General features: G+C 26.9%; 1 protein-coding gene across 6 annotated transcripts in view; it reads left to right on the top strand.

Moving 5' to 3' along the window:
* Positions 1-20207, top strand: part of LOC136981825 (neurexin 1-like) — a 191201-nt gene that overhangs the window by 120667 nt on the left and 50327 nt on the right. The gene's annotated exons all lie outside the window — the stretch shown is intronic.

Here is a 20207-nt window from a genome sequence, read left to right as displayed (position 1 = left end):
TGTCTACTACTTCTACAAAAGTTAAGTTTACGTGATAAAAACAATTTTTATTGCATTTTTGTCACCACTTAAAAGTGGAGACAAAGAAAAGAAAGGTGTAGCAATAGGTTACGCCTCAGAGAAGGTGATAAATAACAACCCTAGGAATTTTTAATTCTCCCAGGAATGTAGAGCATTTATATGATTAATAGAAGCCTATATGTATACATACATATATATATGTGTTATATAGTACAAGCAATTTTTTGATTCAAAATTATATATAATTTTTAAATTACAAAGATTGGAGTTTATATTATCGTAAATCAAAAGTAAATACGTAGTCTTAAAAGACAAAAATCAATTAATTTTCTATTATAATCACGCTATTATCAATTTAGTAAATTTTCGTGGCTTAGTAATGAAAACAGTCAATTCTTCATTCTTTTGTAATCTCCGGCAATTACATTAAACACGAGATATTCAGAAAATAACTAATTACTAACCACTTGAAGCTTTAATGAAAGGTCATGCACAAAAGTAGCGAGCTTTTCAGGTTTTTCTTTGCTATTTGTAGGAACACGATATCGAAAATGTTCATTGTGTGATAAACGAAATAGCGTGGGAATTGGCATATGTTACGATGAATCTAATATGTAACAATAATTACAACATATACTTTTTAATAAGTTACAACAGAGTAAATGTTTTTCATGTTCAAATTAATGCAGAGTATTGCTTAGAACCGCCTTAAATATAAACTATTAAATATCTCTTACTGTATAAAAATCATTGATATGGAGGATACTGTTATAAATATCATTAATATAACATAATGCAATCTCTTCTAAGTTTAAAACGTATTATTTAAAATAGCAATTACTATTCTAGCCCGTTCTGATAATTAAAGCATTTTGTTTATGTATTAAATTGAGATATTTATCTATGTATTTTAGCTGCATACTGTCAATTATATGTATAAGTATAGTGGCAATTTTAACAATAATACAAATTAGGTTATTTTTATTTTTGTACTTCCTGCTTTATTCTATGAACGATAATAGTAAAGCCTCATTCGACTGTCCAAGAATATAGTAAAAATACGTTAGAGATGAAAATATTGGCTACAGAAAATCTAATGACCGGTGAAGAAGAGCAATATTTTGTGTTTTAAAATAGAGTTGGTCCAGAATGACCCGATCACCTGCATAAAATCTCACAGGTGGATGACGGTTTGATTTTCTCAACTCGAACGTAACCGTAGCAGAAGTGTTGATTGTGAGGACGGAAATCGATCAAAATTGAGAGAGTCTAGAGAATCGCCAGATGTCCAAGACATTGTATGTTCTCTCCTAGGTAACGCCCTCTTACTCCTCCTCTTTCGACGTGGCATTTCCCAGGAATATTTTCGACAAAAATGGCAGTTGCGACATCGAAAGTTCACTAGTTGATTGTGTTAGGGGACTGCGATACGTGACAAAGTTGGTTACGTTTATAATTGCTAATTCAATATGGATGTACCGTTAATCAATACACGAACTTTCTAGTTACGTAGAGTGAAGCTTGAACAATAGTCGTGTATAAAATTAATCGACTTTTGCTGTTAAAAATGATTCCTATAGATTGTAGTAACTTTATTTTTAGAGTTTATGATGTAGTATGGATTTCCACGCTTTAATATTTATTTCGAATATGAAACTCGAGAACGAAGAAAATAACACAAAAAATACGGAAGATGCATTCTTTCTTACACCCAAAAGTAATAAATAGAATCGTCGAAGTGAAATCGATTCAATTACGAATTTCATATGAAAATTGTTACTAATTTATCCTTAACCTTCTGTTGGATCTTCCGTTCGTCTTTCTACTTTAATTATAGAAACTTTGAAACAGCTACTTATTATATTTAATTAACAATAATTAAATATGGGTAAGTATTATATTCTTTACATAGCTTTACGTTATCTACAGTTAAGCAGCTTATGATCTATCAAGCGACATAATCTAAGAGGATATCGGACTTTCCTCTAAGATTTGAAATTGTGCAGATGACCTGTAAATAAAGTCAAATTAAAAAGAGAACCAAGTATGTCAGTCTTATCGATGATCTTTTCTATAATTAAATCACTTTTAACTTAAAATTAAAATAGATGAAGACAATGTTTTGATAATCAATATTATAGTTTAACTATGATATTTTATCCCATTATTTATCTTTCTAACGATTAAAAAATAATTTGAAAAATTATTGTAAGTGCTGGATATCTATTAATATACTGTGTATATAAAATAGAATGTCTGCCTGTCTGTTCTCCATACATCTCTAAACCCTGTTGCAAATTCTTTATATTTACTCACTATGACCCCGAGGAAAATTAAAATAGTTCGTGCATATCTGCTAGTTTATAATGTTTTAAGTACAAAACCAATAAAACGTTTTGAAAATTGTAAAATTATTCAAGATAAAATAATGCTATTTATTCTAACATTTGTATTATTTATAATATAAAGTTAATTTAAAACATTTTATTCACTTAAATAAAATATTTTGATAATAATGAAAGTTAATATAATTAATATTTCAACATCAAAATACATTTCTGATAAATATGGAAGAAACATATTTATTTCGTCGAGTAAACAAAAGACTTTTCATAATAATCATAATGTACGATGAAACACAGTTTAAATTTATAATTATGTTTCATTATAATAATGTTATATAATAAACATTATTTATTAAGATTCGAATGCGAAACTTTTTCTCATTGTGTGTAATTTTTCGTGAAATAATTTCATATTATAATCATGTAACCTTAAAAGGAAATTATGTTTTCTTAAAAGTCACCCATGTTGAATTAAAGCGAAATATTCTTCTTATTTATTAAGCTGTATCTTATATATTAAATGAAATAAATATTTTCCATTTTATTTAAAATTCTAGAATTATTTTCAATACATTGATTGCAATTTTAAATGATTGTAACGAATTGAATTTCTTTGTAACTACAAAGGAATTGAAGAAAGTTGGCTAAACTTTCTTACTAAATAAAAGTCTAAGTAGTGAAATAAGCTTAAAGAGGTGGCACCATTTTCATGAGAATACCTCTGGGTGTTTCTAACCAAGTAATTCCATCAGGTCTGATTCGGTAAGTAATGAGAGAAAAAAAGAAGTTGTCTTGAGGTCATCATAAAGCCCAACATATAACAGTATAAACTATGAATCGATAGCTGTTTCCTTGCTTTAATAATAACAATAGCAGCTCCATTCGCTGGTATTAAATTCTTTCTTTTTTCTCTATTTTCCTGAACTCGTTACTACATCGCAAATAAATTTTCTTTTCTCGCCTATCTTATTAAACCTAAATAAACTTATTTGCTAATAAACCAATTTTAATTCTTTTCTCGCAATAAATCTTAAAAGAAATTATTTTTTAAATATTATTAGGAAAAATGTGTAAAATTATGTATCATTTAATTCTCTTAAAATTTTTAACGAAAGTTATTCAAATAATTCCGTTTGTCACGTTTCGACTCTTGACGTTTCCCTGAAACTTATGCTATTAGTGGTCTCTGGTGGAAAAATATTAAATGTATTAATTTTTATATATATATATATTTTAAAATTTAAATAATTTTTTTAATTATAAATATTTTAATAACTTAAATAATAAATAATTAAATGTTAAATAATTCAGAAAATTTATTAAATAAAAATTTAATATTTTTAAAATTCAAATCTTGAATGGTTAGGCTTATTATTTTAATACAGCGGAAATATACAACTTAAACAGTTGTTTTCCTTACAAATTACATAACGTTTAGCTATTGTTATGTTAGTAATTATGAAACCATACGCCATAGAACGTGAAGACAATCGCGTTACTAAAGATAAATAGGAATCTTTCAGTTTGTTAATTTCTGTGCACTAACAAATTAAAACCCAAGTAGTTGCAAGATTAATCAATTGAAATTAACGAAGGTACTCCTTAACTAATCAACATCTAGGTTCTAAAATAAATACCAAGAATCAGTTTTAGAATTTCCGGCACAATTCATTTGTCTTTCTATACGATTCTTATCGTTAACCTTTATGTCAACGCCAAGCTAATTTGCAGTAACCGAAACGCTTCTGGGTAATACGAGTAAAGATTTTGTTACAATCACCCACATAAAAGTTCGTGTTGAGAATCTAAAAGACAAAATGCCGCAACAAACTATTTGGTATTCATCCTTGAGTTTTACTCGGACACATATTATTTGGGTGTGTTAATTGTTTGCTTTTCATTGCTGCAATTAACTACGAATGGTCTTGTTGCTGACTTTAATCAAATATTTTGTTTCTGAATGCCAGGTTAATGCTAAGCATGCTACGTCTGATCAGAAAAAAGGAAAATAAAATTTTTCAAATGAATGTTTTGCTGTGTTTTCGAGTAAAGAAACCAGAATAATAGTAAATTTTAAAAGTTTCATTTAAGCAAATTTCGTTAAATATAAACAAAATTTTTAAAATAGAGTATTATTAATTTATAATTTATACAATAGAAAATTATATTATTTTTTTCTTTTTTATATTAAATTAAAGTGTGAATTTAAAATGTTGATGCAATAAAACAACTCAATTAATTTCTCCAGCAAAACTCTCCCTTCCGAAAGACCACATCTTTTCACAATAATCAGCAATAATTAATTAGATGCGTCGAATTCCTGTCATCGTTTGCACTAATTGTGACTCCAGTTTTGCGGATATGTTAATTGTAGCTAACCTTTATCTTGTTCTAACGCCATCAAAACAATGCACAAACCGCTTATCTTTAAACATTGACTCTAAACGCTTTCGATGAAATATCTTTTACAGGCATAAATTGATATACGTATCTTAACATATTATTTTGTTTCTTACGTTCATTGATTAGAGGAAACGTTAAGAGAAAGTTCAACAAACTTTTTCTCAACCTGTTTCCGTTCGATGACATTTTATGCTGGATTATGTGCAGCACTCTGCTGGAGGGGCGTTGTTTCCTTTATAGTTCCGTACGAGGAAAATGGTTGCTTGGCGTGTACCGTTTAACTTCTCACAAACAACATAAACGACTAGCGAGCTGTATGTATTGTTTCCATCATTTATTTCTTCTCCCGTACAAAAAGAAAAAAATATGAAAACGTTATAACATTCGCACGCGTGGTATTACGAGCGCCATTTTGAAATGATTAAAAAGAACTTTCGTTTATACTTTAAATTAACTTTTGATATAAATAACTCAAGCTTGTAATTAAACGTATGATTATCTGACGGAAGAATAGGTATGCTGTATTTTATTTTAACGAAAATACACGCACAAATTGAAATTTGATCCTTAAATAAACATGCTGGTAAGGTAGGTAATGAATACGGGTTAAAGAGATTTTCAACTTTTGCTCTTCCGCCGTCTTCAATCATTATTCGAAAGTAGAAAAACGTCACATTTACTGCATGCCGATAAATGTTTATATTTTTGACTTTCAAATAACATTATCCGAAGTGTAAAAGCGGAAATTGAAAATCTCTTTACGCCAACCGAAATGTTTCATTATATCAATTGGTTGAAATTTAACACCTTCACTTCCAATGTATATACGGTTAATTAAATTCCAAAATTAAATTAATTATTCCAATTAAGGTATATAGAGAACTTATTTAAATCACTTATTGGAACATAATATCATTTAATTATAGTATTTATTACTTTAAATCAGTTGGTTCAATTCTTTCTCGTAAACGTCCATTAAATCAGATAGCGGATAATGTTAATGTTATCGCTGGTTGTGTGAGGTAAATGGAATAAGTATACGAGTAAAACAATCTTTCTCCATGTAGCAATTCGACATTTGAACCGACCTAGCGTTTATTTAGGAGATAGTAAATCTCTACATCCAACGATTTCGGCATTTCAATTAACCTCATCGAACAGAATTTCTGGAGATGGGATTAACAGATTCTGGACACGATGCTAATTAATGGACAGTCGTAAAGCATTGCATCCCCAATATTCTCTGGTGGCTAAAAACAATGACCGCAGCAAGATTAATTTTAGTTGGTGGAAACAATCGAAACTTTCATCTCTAAGCCACGAGCAGTAACAATGAGAACAATCAAATTATTCTAACAATGCGTATTTCCTACATTTATGAGCAATTCCGATAGAATAATAGAAAGCAAAACCGATTTTTAACAAAAATTCTCCTATAAATGCATAATTATAAAGTATTTAACGCGTTTATACATCTACGCAATTGATTTTAATATTGATTTATGCCGTATAATTAATTAGTAAGCAATCGATATTGTTCAGTTTGAATTGTGATTAGTCTACTCTCGGTGTTTAAATAACTGAAGAAAAAGACTTTTTTTTGTTTTTTGTTTTTTTTAAATTGAATTTTCTTAAATAGTTTTATGTTTTAGCTGTAAGAAGTAGAAGATAATTAAAATTGCCAACTTGAGTGATAAGTCTCTTTTTGTTTTAATTAAAAATTTTCGATTATCATTTAGTTCTAAAGTCGTGAAAACTAAAAAATGCCAACTTTTAATCTAGACACGATTAATAAAAATTTAATAAAGAAATTTTATATTACAGTATCCTAAGAATTAAAACAGATTAGAGTAAAAAATCTAATCTAACAACAAAAATTAATATTTGAAAGAATAGAATTAAATAAACATGAATCAAAATTCAAAGCGATTTAAATAATTCCATCAAAAATTGTAAAAATAAAATTAAAGTTTGGGCAAATTGATTTTGTTTTTTTTAAAAATATTTCCTTATTTTAGGGGTGAGATGAAAGTATTTTCTCTTACAGAAGATTGACTTTAAGAGAAGTATGTTGCCAAGTAGTAACAAAGTTTTCTCTGATGCAGGAATCTGAGGATTGTAGCCCCAGTGGTCAATAACTAGTTAAATTTAAAATGAAAAACAAGAAAAAGAAGAAGACCTATTAGTATTTTACTCTTAAATTGATTTATGGGAACAAAACCACGAGGGATTGTTGTACAAGCTTAGCAATTTATCTTGAAGTTTTGCTTCTTTTTTATATTTTTTCCAGACTCATGAGCATCAAATTATTAATCTATTCCATTTTCCATTTTTATCTTTTTATCTTTGATTTGCTTAAAAGAATTGTGGGACATCTGCTTTTCATTTTAGAAACATGAATTGTGACAAATGGTGTCGTTAGGGATTCTTAGCAATGTCCCTTAGTAATGTGAATTTAATCATGGGTTTTTTTCTTTTTTACTTTTTTTTACTTCCACTCGATGAATTAATAAAATTGCGAGAAACTAAACATATGTTTTATTTAATATTCCCTTTAATCGTCTCAGCAGTCTCTCGAGGGTCAAAATATTTGTTATAATTCTCCTTTACAGACTATGAAATCTGTGATACCAAGTTTATAATTATTAAAAATAAAAAATAATAATAATAATAAAAAACTCTGCGTAAATTTAATGTTTGCTTTAATTATTGATTAATCGAATTTCAGAACTTAGCATAACCATGATTTATCAGTATCATAATATATTCATAACTAGAGTAATTTTTAAAGATTTATTTTGGCACGTGTTATTAATTAAGAAAGATATATCATCATTATTATTTTTAAACTTGGTTATTAATTATGTAAAACCAGTTTTAAAACTGGTATTAAATTAAGAATTCGGTATTAGGTTTTGTGTATTTCTTTACAGTTTTTTCGTGTTTTAATGATGTTTAAAGAGCGCGCGGTTTCGGCACGAAGATCAACTTTTAATTCCGGTTTTCTTCTTATTTGTGAGAAACATTACACCATAATCCATCAACAATCTTATTAAGCCAATGTTTCTCGACATCTTTTGGTCATCATGTTCCTGATATTAAACGCTATATCCACTTACGGAAGAATTTCCATCCGATCAAATTACTGGAAACAGGAAAGTTTTCCAAACCTGCCTTCAGGTCGGAGGGGGCAAGGAGAAGAAAATAATAATAAAAAAAACTTCTTGGGGATAAGATGCAGGTATCGGAATTAGATCAGGTAACATCTGCTGGTTCAAGATTAAGAACAGCATCTAAGTTCAAAAGTGAAGCCAGGTAGTCGCGCCTCTGGCTAAAATTTGATCAAAAATTCGACCCAAAAAATAAAAATTTAACAACAATCGAGTCTTAATCTTAACAGTAAAGTACTCACTTTAATGAAAATAATAATCATTTACTAGAGTTAAATGAAGGATTAATTTCTCTAAGAAGAAAAATAATCCGACTATAAACCACAAATTAACAGATAAATTCTTATTAACTAATATCTTTCAGCAATTATCGGTTTAAGATTTACTTTAAAAAAACACAATCCATCGTTTGCATTATTAATTAATTATGTCCCTAATAACTCTATTAAAAAGCACAAAGAATTTAAGTTAACATAATTAAGTATTAATGACCACGATTTTTAATTATTATTATTATTATTATGGTAATTGCCAATTTAATATTGTCTTATTATCATATATATTAACTTCACGAAGTACTATAAACATATTAATATATAATTACACTTAATTAAATTGAATATTTGAAAAATAATCTAAGAATTATTATAAATTTAATTGTACGCAATTTTATATTATATAATCTAATATCTTCATCAACATTATAATAAGTTATTTATCATAAGTTTTATTATTGAAGACGGATTTGGCAAGAAAAATTTGCAGACATTGATGTCTAATAATATATATTATTTTTAATGTGTAAATATTGCTAACTAATTCTATTTAATATTTAATTTAATACTTCGATAAATATGAATCAGAAACAAGACCAGACAACACTGTAAAATAGTAACAACAGATGCAGACATAAAAAAAAATTAATTTCCTGTTGTTTAAACATAATATAACTTTAATTAAATATAAATATTTAACATAAATAAAAATGATTTTTATGTTATTTTATGAATTTAATAATTAATTTAATTTAAAAAAAATATATATTTATTTTGATATTTTATTTTTCGGATACAGAAATTGCATTCTGTAGTGATTTTTGTTTTCATTTTTCTTTCTGATTGAATATCCATCCCTGGGTTTTTTCTTATTTTTTTCAAATTTCTTGATAGATATATAAGTTATTTTTATTACATTTTGAGGAATGAGGGAATTTTAAAATAAAATAAAACATATAAATTACATTAAAAATTTTGAATTTTTTTTATTTATTTATATTATTGAAGTAATGAATTGAATATTTCTTCTTTTTTTTAGAGTCGAATTTAAAAGTAACTTTAATAATTTAAATGTAGATTTAGCAAATTATCTATGAGCAAAAATGATTTTTTAGAATTTTTTATTTTAAATATTTAATCAATGTATTGATAATAACCCGGATAGGAACGAAAAACATAATAAATAATTGCAATTAATAAAAGATTTATCAAAATTACTAACAATTAATTTAACATTTAATACTTAAATTAATTAAAAAATTTGAAATGTAAACAATCGATGGAGGAATTTTGATTATATATTTTTTTAAGTTTAAAAATAATTAATAAGAGATTTCTACTAATCTTCTACTTGTTCAAATTGCAGAAATGAATAGTAAACAGCCCTAACATTTTATTTTTTTTCTTAAGAATGTTATGAGCTTGCTACTTTTTTTTTCCTTCAATATTTCAGCTTGTAGTTACAAATATAAATATTTACTGTAATAAATTATTAATCAGTATTCGACTTTCATACTTTTATACACATACCTTTTTTGTTGGCTGTTGTTTTTGAACTATCTGAATACTTACCTATGTTAAGAACTTGACTGAATGTTTGTTTGATGTATACAATTTTTAGATGCTATCTCACGCAGAAAATGAAATAGAATAAAGGAAAAAAATATATAATTTTTCTTTTTTTAACATTTTTACAGCATTTTCTAATACATAATTTAAGAATTTTAAAAAATATTATATACCAACACGCCGATAAATGTCTCTGTAACTAGAAAAGTCTTTCCACTGAAATATACAGCAAAATATTTTAATTTTTAAAATCGTTTACATCGCATTATTTAATTTTAATAAAAGATTTCCGTTGTTCAAATTACATTAAAATTCAATTTACATATTTAGGTGTAATGCAGAATTCATTAAAAGTAATGAATGCCGCAACATGTTTTAATAGATTAAAACAATGTGTTGTTTGATAATTATTCAATTTTTATATCTTTAAAAAATGGAATTAAATGTAATAAATTACAAAAAAGAATTTAGAGAAATGTAAGCTTGTTTAATGCCAAACTTAAACAAATAATCTGATCTGATTAATTCATTTGCATGCATACATATAGGTTCTTTATATATACCAAAAATTCATACATATGTACTGTAGATAAACGAATACGAACAATATTATATTTTATTTCATAATTTTTCTCTGCGTACGTACAGTACATAAATTTAAATATGTAAAGGATATTTACGCATGTGTGTAAATATCCTCTACATATCTATTGACAAAGTAATTGTACCGCACTGATAACAAGGAAATATTTAATGTTATAATGTTTTATTAATTAGCAAGAATCAATAAAAAATCGAGACGTTAAGTTAGTAAGAGAGAGAGATTGGAAAAGAAAAAGGGAAAGAGGGAGAGGAGAAGGAAGGGAGGAAAGAAAGAGAAAGCAACCTGTAGAACAAAATACAGTGACAAATATTACAGCTTCAATCTATTCCTATCTCGAGTCGGATTCTCTTATCATTCCTATCAGTGTTAATGGTCTTTTACCAGAGGCATCCCCTTGATAAACTGCAGTCATTATTTTGTTCTAGTCACCGAAATGAGGTTTATTTTTATGTCGTGTAAATGAGAATCTCTTCGCCATCATTCGACACGATAGCTTAACCAAATAATTAAGAAGTCTAAACAACATTTTCGTAGACAGTTGACATTTGATGAATAAACAGATAGCAAAAACACTATAAAAAATTATATCATTCGCTTGGCAATCAGTTTAAACACTTAATTTTTATTTTTCTCTCCTTTGTGGATTGTATATTTTATCTTTTTGGATGTGTAATTAGAATTTCTTCGAAATAATTATTGCAAAGTTTGACAGTTCCTTAATAGAAATGAATAGAAAGCGGTAGAAACAAACAGGGAAAAAAACCTGATTTGTCATCTGATGTAAATGGTTTTTGAGGTTTTATTATCTTTCTGCTGGAGAGTTGGTTGGCATTTTAGTTGGAGCACGAAATTCTAAATTATAATTGTTTCGTTCGATCGAATTTTTGACATGCTCTTTGTCGTTGATTTAAAATTTTCTGTTGGGTGTAATGCAGGAAACTCATCCACTATTGAAAGCGCGCATAGAACTCGTTTACAATATTGAAAATTCTCCTCTTACGCCCGGATGAATTTATTTATTACAAGCTCCGATACAATAAACTAATTAAAATATAATCGGAAAAAGAGAACATATCAAAGAAAAGGCATAAACAGAATCATTAACGAGTAAAGTAATGATATTTGTATACATATTTTTTGATTTTCTACTTCAGTAATATTAACTTATTTGGTTAAAGAAATACTCACGCCTAATACTTTTGATCAAAATTGTCTTAGAAATGTTAACATCTTATTGAACACAATAAAAATAATCGGATGAGTTGTTTTTCCTTCTTCTCTTTTGACAATAGAAATAAATAAAGAATAGTTAACGCGATAATACAGGATTTATGTTAACTGAAACAGAATTAATTTTCTTTTATCCTTTAAATTTTAATCATTTATACAAAGAGAAAATTTTGAAAAATTTTAACATTATTATAAACAATAATCGTTACTTTTGTAATATTTTGAATTTGTAAATTTAATATCTTTTTTAAATAATAAATATAAATAATTAAAAATTAAAGTTTAAAAATATTAAAGATGTGTTTAACTTGTTAAGATAACGTGATCAAATTCAAATATAACGTTTATAATTTTCGTTTTGGTATAAAACGAAAATTATTTGTTTAAGACAAATTAATTGTTTAAATATAATTAAAATAATTATTTGGACTTTTATCTCTCCGATATTATCTGAAAGAATTTCATAACTTGCAGAGAAGTGTCTAAAAATCAAATTTTGGCATCTGCCTCTTCAAATTCAGTTTAGAATTTAGTATTAAAGGAAATGCAGCGTGGACTGTCTTGAATTGAACTCTCGAATCGTACTATTTGAGGAGGGAAATAGTTGACTTTCAAATAAGACTCATGGATTTTCTGGTTTCGACAACAATGAATCTTTCAATTTTTCGTATTCGGTTCCTAATCTCCCTATTATAATACGACAATAATCATTTTTTTTCTAAAAAATTTGCATTTAGAACATAGAAAATAGACCGACGAAAACAAGAATAGTAAGCCAAGGTGTCGTTGTATAATTATTCTGCATTCACACTATAATATCTGAATTATATGTAGGCATACTGTACACACATTCAATCACAGTAACTTATACAAATTAAACATATGTTAACGCATAATTAATTTAATTCAGCAAGTGGAACAGAAACTATGGAAACAATAGAATCTATAGTTTCTGTTTATAGATGTTAAATTTAGTACGTAATCATTATAGTGATTTAAAATGTTTAGAGATTTTTGTAGATAACAAAAATTAAATTTTTCAGAAACTTTTAATAATTTAAGATCATAAAAATAAAATATTTCACGCGTATTAATAATGCTTAATAGAACAGCTATTATATTAAATGAAATTTCATTAAATTAACTGGTTATATATTTCCATACAAATTTTACATTAAAAAACAAAGATATAATATAAATTAAAAGAAGAAATAAATAAGAAAAATGCTTAAATGAATACTTAAAAAAGCTGAATGATGTTGAGTCTTAAGACAAACAATTACATTTAATTCATATTTAATGTCTTCCCTTTTAATTTCACTGTTTTGGTCATAAATGTTGCAGACAAATTTTGTCATTTTTCACGTTTTAGTAGTACGATGAATATTAGAAATGCGAATTATATTAATTTTCTTATATCATAATCTTCGTTCTTTTACAGACTTAATGTCATTTAGTTTGCTCATGTGCGACGTTAATTTTAATTAAAATAGCGTGATAGCACATCAGCAATTAAACAAATATATGCCACAGAAACATATGTTCACGCTAAATTTATTATTTATTCTTCATTTATAATGTTAATTCTGCATATCGCATGCTCTTTTGTTTTAATTTAATTATCAATTTATTTACATTTTGTTTTCGTTTTTTTAAATAAAATTATATTAAAATTTTCCAGTTAATTTTTTAATAGCATTACTAAAATGTTCATTTCGTATATTTTCTTTAACATGTTGTTTTACTGTTTTCATTTCTCTTAATGTAGACGTTTCCCTATAAACTTATTTACGAAGAACATCCACACCCAACATAAAAGTCACTACTACCTGACATTAAAAAATGAAAAACAATGAATAAAAATACAAAGTGTGACTTGTATAAATCCCCTCTAGTTTTTTTTTAATACGAATTTCACATTACAAGGAAAATTAAATTTAGAAAAAGCGCAAAGAGCAGCATTGAAAAAGCATATATATACTTTTCTTTTTCAGATGTGATTAAATTTTCCTCTTTTTTTTTTCTTTTTTGAATTATAGAAACAAACCATTTTCTCTTTTATTACCACTCTGCTAACATAATCGGAATAAAACACGAACATGGCTAGCGAATTCACATCAATGCGTTAGAATGTTTCTCTTCCAACATATTTTATATTGTAGAGAAATGTAAATTATGAGTTCCATAAACATCGTTGAGCAAGAAGATAGAGAGCAGTCTTTATGCATGAATAACCGCAACGATAAAAATTCACTCTACTTAATCCATAGCGTCAACAACATTCATTAATTCAAACGTATACATAACTATTGGGGGATTAAACGTAACGACCGATATGTGTATTTTTTAAAAGACAAATTACAATTTTAAATCTTTATATTATATTAATTAATTACAAGTGATAATAAGTCGATAGTTAACAATTAATTTATTAACAAAGTTTCGATAATATTTTAATTCCTGGTATGTGTAGTACAAGGACAATAATCTCCATTCATTTACAGCAAGCAGATTACATGCTATACTGTCTTATCAGTCTGTAATTATGAATTAGACCACAATCCACTTACACATTAAGGTAGGAGGAATAACAGATTAAAGATTCCAGTTTATTCGAAGTTTATAATAAAGTTTATAATGTTAAATAAGCAGGTAATTTATTTAAAAATATAAGAATAAACTGTATAAATTTTGTCGTAATTAAGAATTTTATATTAAGCTGTAAAGATATAAATATATGTTTAAGAATTTTTGGAAATATAAAATATAACTTTATCGTTGGAATAAAACTGAGAGCATTGGTTTTGAAAGTGGCACATCGCACGCCATTTTCAAAAGCTAAACATCTTTAAGGTGCGACTTTTGGGTGACATTTCGATAAGAAAAACATGGCTCGAGGATAAAAATATTTCAAAAAAGACATTCGTAAATGCATTGGAAGCAAATATTATTTAAGGAAAAATTCTATACATTTTTTCCTTTTTTTTAAAAAAAAATATAGAAATTTAATTTGAAAAATGTTTACTTTCACGACTTTTCGAGTTTTTATATGGAAAATTATGTTTGAAAAGACCAACAAAATCGGAATTTTAATAGTATATAAAATTTTATTTTATAAAATATAATATTTAAATAAATAATATTTTTATCATTTAAAATCGATATTAATAAATAATAAATAATATTATAATTCAGAACTTGATAAATTCAATTTATTGTTTTAAAATACACAAAATAAGAAGTAGCTCAGGGTAGGTTCTAATTAAGTTGGATGAGTAAATTAAGAAGAATAAATACTTAAAATATTTATAACTTTTATAAAATAATTATTAGATCTCTTTAAAAAAGAAATTATTTATTTAATGATATAACTTAATAGAAACGTAAAAATATTAATATTTACAAAAGATTCTCTATATCAAAACATATGAAAAAAGCAGTTAAATTTGACGGTGAAGAATCGTAATTTTGTCTTGTTTTAACTGTCATCACACCCGGGAATGTTCAGCCCTATAGTTAAGTAACTGGAACAATAATTCGGTGTTATTCCCCGGAGAAAATCTGTCTAGAACAAGACACGGCAAAATGGGCCAAGAAGATTACTCCGGCGTCGGAAATGACGCAATAACGGTGAACCGGATATCGCGTTGGGATCCCTACCAAAATGTCGTGAGTACCGCATCGACAGTGATAGTGGACCACTGGGACTCTGTTCCATCCAAGCGGTGACACGTCCGCAAAGTTACAGTATCGTGTTACGAGACAAAGAATTTCGCTTCAAATGATGGCAGAGAGGTAAAAGAAAACGTCTTCGTTCTTCTATTGCTCCTTTTCCACCATCAAACGATGACCCACAATCGTTGCAACATCACCAAAAACTCCAGCTTATCCCATAACATAATATATATATATATGTATAAGTATGCATAACATGGTTCCTATCCTGCCACATCCCTACTGACATATTAATAAGTTAGATTTCCTATGCATTAATGCTTATAACTCGATCTATATACACTCTAATTAACTCCATTAATAATCGTATCTATAATTTTGGATATAAGCTAAAATTATCCTCATCATTAAATAATATAAAATACGAAGAAAATTATCATTAATTATCGATCACATTATATTGTCGTCAATAATTAAGTAATGATGATATTATATATTGCGACTATGAAAAAATAATTTTTTTTCTTCACAAAACAAATGACTTTTTAATGAACTTTAGATTCTAAGCAGAATTTTATTCAAATTTGATAAACTTGGGGAAAAAAAGAATAAAAGAGAATTTTTAAAATTATCTTTACTGGAAACATTCGCTCTCAAACGTAATTAAGAGGTTAGCTGAAGATAAAAAAAAATAAATGTAGGCTCATACATAAAATTAAAATTATTAAATTTCTATAAATATTTCAAAATCGAATATAAAAATAAATTTGTTTTGAAAGTACAAGTAATTTTTCTCCAAAGATAAAAATTGTTTTAATTGCTTGCGACATTATTACCTTGTAGACAAATTAGCTTTTTTCGGTGCAGAAGAAGCCATCATTAGTATTAATTACGATTAATTGATAGAATTTCATTCGTGTTCTCTATTCCTTTCATTTCCAAGATAAAAGCTAATGAAATTAATCAAACTGATGTTGTTACTTTCCAACTAATGAATTATTTAAAGTGGAAAAAAACATAATTTTGAAACAGTTTATTACTTAATTTTTTACATGAAATATTATTATTTTTCCACTATAAATAATAATAAATATCTTCTTAAAAATTTTGCTCTAATTTAAATATCTTTTCTTTTTTTTAAATCTTTATATATTGCAATACATTTATTTTTCGGTTTTAGCTTCACTTCTGTCGATCGAAAAGCTGGAAGCATAATAAAATATTACATAAAACAAGAAATAATTCGAATATATGCGGATTTATTTTTCGTTTGTGAAACGACATTAAACTTTTTAAATTTTTAAAAATAAACTCTTATCTTTTGCGGTTTTTGTATATGGATAAAATATTTAATGCGACAGTTTTTTAAATATTTAAGAGATTCGATGAAGATTTTCTATTCTTAGATTTCTACAGAAGTCAAATTTTTCAGAAAAATAGATTAAATGGAAATCTTTTTCCTAAGATAAAATATTTAGCCTACGATTATACACAGTTTAAAGGCTGAATGCCTGAAATGAGTAGTAGAACTAGACCAGGAAGAAAGGGAATCTTTAAACAATTTTTATTGAAAAAAATGGGAATTTTTTATTACTAATTCTAAATATTTGAATGAATCGATACAATATACTAGGAAATGTGAAATGTCACTCCTCGCAATAACATTAAAACGAAGAAAGAAAATCATAATAACGCATACATAATGCATACAGTAATGATTTAAAGTGAATTTTACTTAAAATGTAATCAATGTTATATTATTTTTTTCGATTTTAACTGCAAAATTAATAAGATTAGAAAATATTACAGCGCATCAATAAAATTTAATGGAAAAAAGTCATTCCATCATTCTACACGAAAATGAACTAACAGAAACGTCCCATTACTCAATAGAGGAAACAGGAAAACACTGAAAGGAAGAAAGAACTCTAGAGAAATTTCGCTAGAATTTGTTTAGAAGAGGCGATAACTTGTGAGCACTTTATCATAGATAAACGAGGAAAACAGAAGAGTAAATCTTGATCCACGAAATGGTTCATACCTCGAATGGCCAATTAGTACAAAATTCTACGGATATCGAATTGAAAAATTTAAGCAGAAAATGGACGAGTATATTTAAAAAAATAGCAGGGATGGATAACAAAGAACGTGTTGAACGAAGAATTTTAAATATTGACGGATTTGTTATTGAGAATGTTATAATCTAATTGAAGCTAATCTGAATAGTTCTAAGCAAATAGACTGCTATCCACGTGGAGAAGCCTAGAGGGATTGGTGCTTAGCAATCGAATGCTTCTGCCAAAACCAAGGCACGGTGATCAAAAGCTATTTACGGTGTTCCACAGTCGGTTGTCCCAATGGAGTTACTTTGGAGCCTCCAGCATTCAATCAGCTTGCCTCTGTAATGGAATCTTCGTTTCCCAGAACGGATAGAAACCTTTCTTTATCCCGTTCGACTTTTCTTGTATGCTTCTTTTCTAGATCTGTCTATCGTAATAGTTTCAGCTTTTCTATTTAGATAAAAAAAAAGAGAATATTCTTGCTCTAGAAGAAAATAAGCGTGGGCTTTTTGTAAAATGACAATTTCGACTCCGCCTCTTCTCTTCGAAATCTAATAAAAGATGAAAAATTTCACACGGTTCCGTCATCCCAGCTTTCATTTAAACGCTTCCAAATTGCATCCAAAATAGTTTAATTCGTTTAATTATCATAGAAATATTATAAGCATTAATTTTAGTTTAATTATTTTTCTTGTGTAACTGCAATTATAACAATTAATAAATTTGATTATGAAGGCTTAAAATGAAACTATAAAAGTTATTATTATTATTCTTTTAAACGACTTGTTCTCTTTTAATTGATAAAATTCCTGGATTAAAAATTAATAAATATAAAAGTTTAAAAATTTAAGCAGTTTTAATGCAAATCAGTTATTAATTTTCAATAGTATTTTATATATTTTTCTTTGAGATTGCCATGAAATTTTTTATATATATTAAAATAATGTTGCATAAACTATTAGTAATATTATTATTTAATTGCGTTGAAAAATTATTTGATTTTTATAGAAAAAATTGAACAAAATTTTAATATAATTAAAATAAGAAATTAATTTTGCATAGGTTTTTACAAACTTGGCTTCTTCTTTGATTATAAACTAATTAAATAACGTTATAAATATTAATATAATTAAATAAAAGCGCTCAGAATATTCAATAAAAGAACGGTATAAACATTTTAAAAAAGAAAAACAAGCATTTTTCTAATTCTCGCATACACCATTAATCTCTAAACTGCTTGTTTTTTAGATATTATTTCTTCTTTTAAACTGTAAATAATAGAAATTTTGATCATGTAATATAAACCCTTATTGTTTATCTTTAAAAGACAATTTTTTAATGAAATTTAAATATGTAAACATATTAAAACTCAGTGTGAATCAGTCAGTTTCAATGAAACGACTGCAGGTGTTCAGTTATAACTGTTGTAAAAATAACCGTAAAATATATCTGTTAACTATCCTGTAATTTAAATTTATTTTAAAATTGTTTAAGTTTATTATATTATTTTCTCGATTAAATCACTTCCATTTTAAATGAAAAAACAAAGAAAATGATATTGTTTGTAAATCATATGACACGTAAACGGGAATTTAGTTACAAATTTTCTTATTATCTCTCTGTTGAAATTTAATATTATAAAGTTTCTATATTTGATTCTAATCTGAGGACTTATCACACCTTTTGGGGAATGTTTTCAATTGAACACCAAGAGAGGTTTTTAGGTGTTCAATTGAAAACATTCCCCAAAAGGTGTGATAAGTCCTCAGATTAGAATCAAATATGGGAATTAATTTGTCATTTATATGCGTTAATTTACTAAATATCAAATTTGAGACACAAATTATTTTAAAATGTTCTTAGAATTATCTGCGAAATACATTGAAATATCTGATCAAAGAGCGAGTTGAAATACAGTACGATAAAATTATGTTATTATCGATTGGATGAACAAATTTATAATTGGAAACAATTATATATTGTACCTCTGTTCTAACCAATTTCTGTTAAAACAACCATATCTTCAATCTCTCTTAGTCTAGATATATTGATGCTTTGACTCGTTGTCTTTTATAATATTACAATTAATGCTTATGTTTAGTTTGCTTAGATGCAGACAAGATAAACAACAGTTGATTCTATATATAAGGATAAAAATAGGGAAGAAAAAGGTATTTTGTTACTAGCAACACCACAAAAATTTTAACTTTTCTTTTCAGGTTCGTTGAATAATGTAAATATTTTAATAGATACTTAAATATTGGCACGATTTTTAGTTAATTACAAACGGGAATAGTCTATTTACAATGGTTCATTTTGTTCGAGTTTAGCCATTAAGTGAATTATAAAGCATTCTTTGTCGCCTGTAGCTTCTATTTAATCAGAATTAAAAGCTTACATGTTCTTGTTAAACTTGCGATCATAAAATATCTCCGCTTTACATCGGTACTTGCAGCAAATTAATAGAGCGAATTGAGATCGCCTCCATCAACTTTTACAACTTAACTTCTCTTCAAGAATTTTTGTTTACCGACTCGTCTCGATTAATTGCAGTTGGACATTTTATCCATTACGTGATTACTCACAGACCGGAAGCTGCGGTCCAATTCCGTCATACAATCGCAGGAAGTCCATTGTTTCCCTCGACCGAGTGGCGAAATAAAACCACCCTTGGCAATTAATTCCCGGATTCAAATAGTTACAGCAACCGGGTTCGTTCTTCGATCATAAAATGGGACATAACTCCTTATTCCTGTAGAAAACTCGTTTTTTCCACTCGCATTATCTGCTTAAATGGTATTTTCAGCATCCCAAACCTTCTTATCTTGAGATGAATGACCGACTCGTAATAGATG

The sequence above is a fragment of the Centruroides vittatus genome, unplaced genomic scaffold, assembly GCF_030686945.1.
Source record: "Centruroides vittatus isolate TY-2023 unplaced genomic scaffold, ASM3068694v2 contig_796, whole genome shotgun sequence".
Lineage (NCBI taxonomy): Eukaryota > Metazoa > Arthropoda > Arachnida > Scorpiones > Buthidae > Centruroides > Centruroides vittatus.
Note: the sequence above shows the minus strand (reverse complement) of the source record. Positions and strands in the feature narration are given on the sequence as shown.